Here is a 9,014-nt window from a genome sequence, read left to right on the forward strand (position 1 = left end):
TTAAAAGTTTTTTGTATATGAAATATCTAGTTATTAAAATAGATATTTATTAAGTATAAAAATATATACAAATCCGTTTTTATAAAAAAATGTATACAAAAACGTATCTTACAAAAAAAATGTATACAAACACCTATCACCTTTATATATATATATATATATATATATATATATATATATATATATATATATATATATGCACACAAATAGGTGTGTATCTATATTTTTTCTTATAAAATCGTGTTTGTTTATATATATATATATATATATATATATATATATATATATATATATATACACACATATATATATGTATTTATATATATATATATATATATATATATATATACACACATATATATGTATTTATATATATATACACACACACACACACAAAATAGGTGTGTATCTATATTTTTTCTTATAAAACCGTGTTTGTTTATATATTTTTTTATAAAAACATGTTTGAATAATTTTTAAAATAATATGTGTTTGTATACATTTTATAAAATCATGTTTGTATACATTTTATAAAAAAGCGTTTGAATAATTTTTTATATAATAAGTGTTTGTATATATTTATAAAATCATGTTTGTATACATTTTATAAAAACGGATTTGTATATATTTATATACTTAATAAATGCCTATTTTTATAACTAGATATTTCATACACAAAAAAGTTTTAAAAAAAAGTTTTTATATAGAAAATATAAGATTTTTATGTAAAAATACGTTTTTTTTTTTGTATAAATATGATTTTATAAGGAAAAGAACATATTAGAAACTATTTTTTGAGAAAAAAAAAAGTTGTAAAAAAAAATTAAGTTAGGATGAATTCATAATAAAATTCTAAAATTTTGGCAAAAAGGGTAAAGTTTGGACCAAATTTATAACAAAATTTAAAATCTAGGCCAAAAGTGTAAATTTTGGACCAAATTTATAATAAATTTTGAAATCTAGGCCAAAAATGTAATTTTTGAAAGTTGGTGACCTATTGACCGAGTCAAAGAGTTAAATTGAATACGATTACCAGTATTTGGGACTTAATTGAATAAAAATATATAAAGATTAAATCAATTATGAGACTAATATATAGGGACTTTATTGTAGTTTTCCCTTGAGTATAATATGTTAAAACTTAAAAAACATAAATTTATAAGTAGAAGTAAAGATATTATTTTAATATGCAAATTTAGTTTATATATGATTACATTTTAGGTTTGATATTTATTTAACCTTATTAACAAACTTATAATTATTATTATAAAGAAATTGAAAAGACATGGGAGTTTCAAATGAATGTGGTTAAATGAAAATTGAATGGGAGTTTAAATGAATGTGATAAAAGGAAAAATGTTTCCTATAGTATAGTCCTAGGTGTAACCCCTCGCGTTGTGCAAGAATGCATTTAAGTGGTTAAAATAATTATGGAAAAAAATAGAAATATGTTGAAATTTACATTTTTAGTCATGTTTTGGGCACTAACCGAATTATCAAATAACATAAAAACTCATCAATTTATATTTTGATACTATCTAATATAGTTCATACCTTATAAACTTTACTTTTACTTTTATAATATCCAATATATATCATAAGTTTTTGTATAACGTTAATATAATCTACTTTTCTTATGTCCGATAATATTTTTTGTATAAAATAATAAATAAGTTGTTTTAAGTAAGCTATTAATAAACAATATTGAACTAATAAACTTTGTATTACACTATTTATATTACACCAAAACATCCAAGGTTTCATATATGAACTTTCAAATATTAAACATTAAAATTAAGAATGAAGTCATACAAAATATATCATTATACATAAATGTCATCAAGAGTTTTAAAATAAGTCGATTAGTAAATATGATATTTAATTTTAATTACATATTTTGCAAGGCGTACGTTTGACTTTATGTTAATGCGCCGAGAATCCTCTTCCTTAATTTGTACCTAAAAAATTAAGGTGAATAGAAATATAAAATAGATATTACTAAGAATTAATATAAATAATTAAAAAGGGTATGTGGATCTCCTACCACCGGTTAAAGACAACATACCTCTCTAGTGGTATCGATTTCTAAGTGAAATTGAAGTAGTCATTCTATGTACACATTGTTTTCTAATTACATAAACAAATATGAGTAACCAAACATAAAAATGTTATCTTTATGTAGGAAAAATATTTTAGTTAACTAACAAATTAAATAATATAAGTTTAAAACTTAGGAGTTCAAAACATTAATATTTTTATTTTATATATATATATATATATATATATATATATATATATATATATATATATAGAGAGAGAGAGAGAGAGAAAGAGATGGAAAGTATAACATATATATGAGTTTTAATTAATTAACTTTTTGAAACGGTACAATTACAAAGCAAAAAATAACATATTTAAAATATTTAATTAAATATTTTCGACATCACCATATATAATATATGATCAATATATTAACGATTAAATGACAATATACTACGACTGTATTACAATAATCCAAAAACGAAGAAAATATAAAAAAAAAATTAGTATAACAAATTAACAAATTAAAAGCTCTAATATAATAGCATATCTCCAAAAGTGGTCATAAGACATCAACCCAACACAAAAACCTTTAAGTTTGTTTTCTTTCTAAAATTTGTATATGATTTGTATCATGTCTTCCCAAAATATTGGCCTTTTTATAGTAAAATTTTCACTAAATGTTAATTAAACATAATATAAGTTATAAAGTTTTTGAGTGTTAAATCATAATTAAGAAAACTTTTGGGTTGCATTAGTTTAAAAAAAGGGTTTCAAATGAATGTGGTTTGAGAAAGTTAAAAAAAAAGGGTTTCAAATGCATGATATTCAAGAAAAAATGCTAGCTTTATAAGTATGTATGATGTATGATAATATAAAATGATGATTATGATTTCTAAGGATGTGTTTAGGATTGTTTTTCAAAACGGTTTAATGGTTTATTGGCTTTTTGAAAAGTTAATAAGTCAAAAAAAATGTTTGGCAAACTTAAAAGCATTTTTCAAAATAGCTTTTCCATAAGCTTCAAAAAGCATTTTTTTTTTAATAACATGTAAAACTTGGCTTTTTGAAATTGTTTTTGGCTTTTTAACCAAAATAACTTCAAAAAACACTTTTTAAAACAAACACTTTTTAACTTATTGACTTTTTCATCATAAAAGTTAATCTAAACACTTTTTAGAAAACTTCTTTTACTACTAAGCCAATAAGCATTTTTATCAAAAAGCACTCCTAAACACCCCCTAAAATTGATAATTATAAATCGTAGTGATTTCTAGATCTTTCGGTCTTAGATGTTGTTATTATCATCTCTTTTTTTGAACGGTTGAATATATAAAAAGAAAACGCTAGCAAATAGCTAGCAATCTAACAAAACAACTAGTTCATGAGGGATTAATCATCAACCCATTTCAATTCCTCTTAACCTTATGATTATGATTACAAATTCAATTATAAGAAAACAGAATAACTGAATCAAATAAAAACTCTTTCTTGTACTTCAAGTTTCCGAACAGAAGTGTATTCCTTTAAGTCCACAACACCCAAATAAGAGTAATAAGGACTGTTTCCAAGATAAGTCTATGAAAATGAGAACTCAAAAGACCATCAATCCAATGCACCAAATCAAAATATAAAGGGAAAAATAGGAATCAGTTTATCCATCCACGGCGTCAATTTTAGCCATTGTTGATAAGCTAAATTGCAATTAAGAAATATATGATTCACATTCTCTTGAACCTCCAAACAATAAGGGCACAAAAAGGAATCAATCTCCACCCCTCTCCTAACAAAATCCATTATAGTAGGGAGTCTATCCAAAATTAATCTCCACATAAAAGTATTGATTTTTATTGGAAGAAATCTATTCCATATAGTAGAAATACCTCTAGAAGGATGTTTCAACCAATCTAAATGATATATGGCTCCCCTAACAGCGAACTCATCTTCAACCCCAATCGATCACCGCCACGAATCCTGAGTATTAGACAACTCCACCGAATCAAGTAACACCATTAATTGATTTAACTACGAGCCAAGAACCTCGCCTCTAATGTTACAGTTCCAATGAATAACCACTGATTATTAACCAAATAATCTTTAACATAAGCATCTTTGTTTCTGGCTACATCAAATAAACGAGGAAATCGAGCTCTAAGACTAATACTACCACACCAATTATCTACCCAGAATTTCGTATTCCCACCATCACCCACTTTCCTACACACCGAGTCAAAGGGGATTATACCTCTATTATGTAAGTCCCAAAACGATTTTACAATACCCATCCAAACGTAATTATTTACTCTAGTAGAAGAAGCCAACATAAATCCACCATCTTCACCATAACAACTATTAATAATCTTAACCCACAAAAGATTTTGATTATTAAGAAACCGCCATCTCCACTTATACATCAGAGCTTGATTAAAAGATTCCAAGATTCCAATAGAAAATCCACCATAAAATTTATCATTAAGAATAACCTCCCACTTGACCCATTGAATAATCCTTTTTTGATCTTCCCCACCCCAAAAAAATCTAGCTCTAATCTGCGTCAGATCTCTATAAATAGAAACAGGCGTATGAAACATAGAGAAATAGTAAATACCCAAGCTAATAAGCATTGATTTATGTAGTGTAAGAAGACCTCCAATGGTAAACATTTTCAATTTCCAAGTTAAGAGTTTTTTGCAAGCTCTATCACAGAGTACCTCCCAAGCCGTTCTCCTATTCATACCTTGACCAATTAGCAATCCAAGATACATGAAAGGAAATGAATCTGTCCTACATCCCGTACACATGGCAACATGTTCAATGACCTCACGGTTAACCCCAATCCCATATAACTTCGATTTATGCAAATTAATTTGTAACCCTGAGGCCATATAGAAGAACCTCAGGATCCTAATTAATTTCTAAATATTTTTGGCATCCCATTCACCAAAAAAGATCACATCATCTACATAAAACAAATGAGAAACTTGCACATTATCATCATCAACAGAAACACCTTTGAACAAAGAGTTATATGTAGCATCTTCCATATACACATGTAAACTTTCCATCACTAAAAGAAACAAAAATGGGGATAGCGGGTCTCCTTGTCTCAACCCTCTCTATAATTGAAATTCTTTGGAATGATTCTCATTCAAAGGTACTAAAGACCTAACAGATCTCAAACAGCCCCTAATCCAAAACCACCACCATTCTCCAAAACCCATAACTTCTATAACACGATCTAAATACTCCCACGAGACTGGGTCATAAGCTTTATCGAAATCCACCTTAAAAAGCATCATCTTCTTTTTCTTTAACTTTGCCCAACGCATAATTTCATTGACCATAAGATCACTATTCAATATTTGTTTACCTTTATTGAAGGCAGATTGGGTCGAATGAATAATAGAATCGACCACCTTTGCCAATCTAATAGCTAGAAATTTAGAAATAATTTTATATTGTAAACCAATAAGGCTTATTGGTCTATAGTCTTTTATTTCCGTAGGATTATCAACTTTAGGAATCAATGTAATAAAAGAAGAGTTACAGCCTGGTGAGATGAAAATTGAATGATAGAATTCTTGCACAAACTCGAAAACATCTTTCTTAATTAAGTCCCAGAATTGCTTCAAAAAACGAACGAGAACACATCTAGACTTGGGGCTCTATCACTACCACTAGCCTATACAGCATCTCGAATTTTGTACTTTTGAAAACACGGTCTGAAGCTCTTCAACCAGCTCAATATTCAAAGACTAAGATTTGGGAATTTATAAAAGTGTTTAGTTACTTCGTATTTCATTATACTTATAATGGAAGGTTGTGTCATATCCTACCCGTTCGGCTAACGACCCTCCACTAGTCAAGGGTGCGGTGAGTAAGAGCAGATACCCAATGGCGGTCATTTTACAGGCCGCTTCCTTAAACACCCCTTATAGACTAGCTTCGTGAATGAGGCCTACTAACAGTAAGACTGACTCTTTACTTATACATATATAATATGTTAAACTTTTAATCTTATATAGTATAAGAGTGTATTTTATACTTTTAAAATACTATGTGGTTTAAACTATAAATTAGACTTTTAATTTAATCAAATTTAAACCATATTTTTTATGGATTTATTAATTATCTATTTTAATTAAACACTTAATTAATTTAATAAAACCACAAAGGTGCAATTTGAATTTTTCAAAATACTAGGGTTCTAGAATTTAATATTTCAAAGTTATTTTTTAATTAAATTTTAAATCCCAAAACTTGAGGACAAATTTTGAAACTTTTCAAAATATTAGGGTTTAACTATTTAAATTTCAAAAACTAAAACTTTTAAGTTTAAGTTTAAACTATAAAACCTAAAGGGTGTAATTTGAAACTTTTCAAAATTACTAGGTCAAATATTTGAATCATAATAATCCTATATTATCCATATCTAACCAAATCCATTAATTTTTATAAGGATAACCATACCAATCATATAAAATCGATTTTAGGCCAGAAAAACGAGTTTTGGTAGTTATTTTCATCAAAATATGGCTAGAAAATCGAAAATCCCGGCACTAGAGCCCTGGACTCGTCGAGTCCACTATGGAACTCGTCGAGTTCATGCAACTCGTCGCGTCCATACATGGACTCGGCTAGTCAGCCAGTCAGACAACAAAAAATTTCGATTTTCTGATTTTGGCAGTTCATATTTGCATCTATTCAACTAGAAAACCGACTTAGGCTCTGATACCACTGTTGGGTTATGAGCATAATGTCACACCGACGGAAACGTTCGGGGCACTACAAGAAAAAGACCCTTTTACGACGCGCAAATCACGACACTCATTGATTTATGTTATGCAAAAGAGAGTGACATTAAAAAAATGTCGTCTCTTCAAAAAAATTAAGGATTTATGTCACGCATTAGTACGTGCCTTTAGATTAGTGTCTCATGTAAAAAATAAAAACACGGAGGACACTTTATCTAAAATGTGCGCCCTCTGTGAGTGTCGCTTTATGTTTTACTCAAAACGCGGGTTCTTGAAAGGGGGAAATGAAATCCCCAAAAATTAAAACCCCGCCTATTCCATGTGAAAAATTAAAACCCGCTCCTCTTCCAATTAGCAAGAAAGAAGCCTAGGGTCTTCGTCTTCCTCTCTCTCTCTCTCTCTCTCTCTGTAACCTAAAACCCAATGCGATTTCATGGAGATTTTTATTATGATTTAAGAAGCAAAGAAGAAGACAAGCAACGATAGTACTACTAAATTCCACAAAATCGCAGGGACTAGGGCTTTTTTTTCAAGAACGAAAACACTTGGTGCTCTCTGGCCTCTGCAACAATCGATCGATGATCTCGCCTCACGTCTTCGGCAACATCTTTGCTCACTTCTCCTCCAACGACCTTAGGGGTATTTTCCTCCGGCGACCTCGGGCTCATGTGACCTCGTCGAAGACTTCTTGAATTTCCACACCCTAGCCTGTCTAAGATATGCTTTGGTTATTCTCTCTTCCTAATGTTTTCGTTCTTCTATTTCTTTAATTTCTCCTCTACTCATAGCTTTGATTTTGATTTTGGATCTTCTCATCTTCTCCTGTGTAAAACCCTAACTGAAAAACTATGCAGGTTTCAGTGGCGATTTCCTCCTCATTCCACGATCCTCACTTCTACTCTCTAATGTAATGATGTGTTTTTGTTTTCAAACAGGGTGGTTTCATTGTAGCCTCTGTTAAAGAGAATTGAAGTAAACGAACAAAAAAGAATGAAAACAAAAGTAAACGAACAAAAAAGAAAGAAATAGATGAAAGGTATTCACATAGGTTAATATTTAATAATTAATAATTAATAATCTCTCACTATGAAAAGGGAAATATCGTAATTTTAACTTTTTTGTAAACAAGGAAAGAAGAATTCAGGCTATAGAGGAGAGAGTATTGTAGAAAGATATTCCAAGAACAGCTGATGATTATGATAAGATGATAAGAAGCTCCCCAAATAGCAGCTTTATCTGGATAAAATACATGGCATTTTTTCTCTCCTTGATTGAAGTTGAAAAGGCTCGATCAATGGCTGAAAGGTATATAAAAATAAAAATTCTTCATAGTTTATTACAAAAATTATATAAATTTACAGTTTTTTGGTTGCTGTTTAGGGCTTTGAAGACAATTAATATAAGAGAAGAGTCAGAGAAGCAGAATGTTTGGGTTGCATACTTTAACTTAGAAAATGAATACGAGTCCCCACCAGAGGATACAGTGGTAAAAATATTTCAAAGAGCATTGCAATTTTTATTTAAGAACTATATGCTTAGAGCTTCTAGTTAAGAAGACGAAGGTGAGTTAGTTATTGTTGTTGATTCTATTTTTTTACTTATATGGTTATGATTTATATATATTTGTTGGATTTTGCAGTTTTTATTTAAGAAGTATCTTGAATTTGAGAAGTGCTGAATATGTTAAGGCGGAGGCTCTTAAGTTTATTAAGAAGTTCTCTTACTTTTTTTTGTTAAGCATGTCATATGTAGAAAAAGGGAAAATACATCAGTAGTTTGTTTTTGAATATAATAGCTTACTATCTCATTTGATTCAGGGGTATATCTGTAATATCGTAAATACTTTATATGATATATTTTTTATGGTGATTTATCAGAAACATATATTTTTTGTGACAAATACAGAGGATTTTACTAAAATTCCAACAGATAGCACTAGCCGAAAAAGTGGAAGATAGGAGAAGGAGGCTTATATGGGTTAGTCTGGACTTTACTCATTTGAAAATTTGGATTACTGTTCTTTCTGTTTTGACAACTTAATTAGGATCTTTAAGTGCTTTGGTTGATGTATTATAATCTAGGATATGTTTATTCTTATAAAATTTATTTATTTTAAAATTCAGAATATTTGGGTTTGTAATCTTATCGGGAAAATGGCTTATAAGTAGACAAATACGCTGCAAAAGAGTGTTTGTTGTTGGATCCTGATGCTCGCCCAAT

The sequence above is a fragment of the Lactuca serriola genome, chromosome 4, assembly GCF_051521515.1.
Source record: "Lactuca serriola cultivar US96UC23 chromosome 4, Lser_US96UC23_V15, whole genome shotgun sequence".
Classification (NCBI taxonomy): domain Eukaryota; kingdom Viridiplantae; phylum Streptophyta; class Magnoliopsida; order Asterales; family Asteraceae; genus Lactuca; species Lactuca serriola.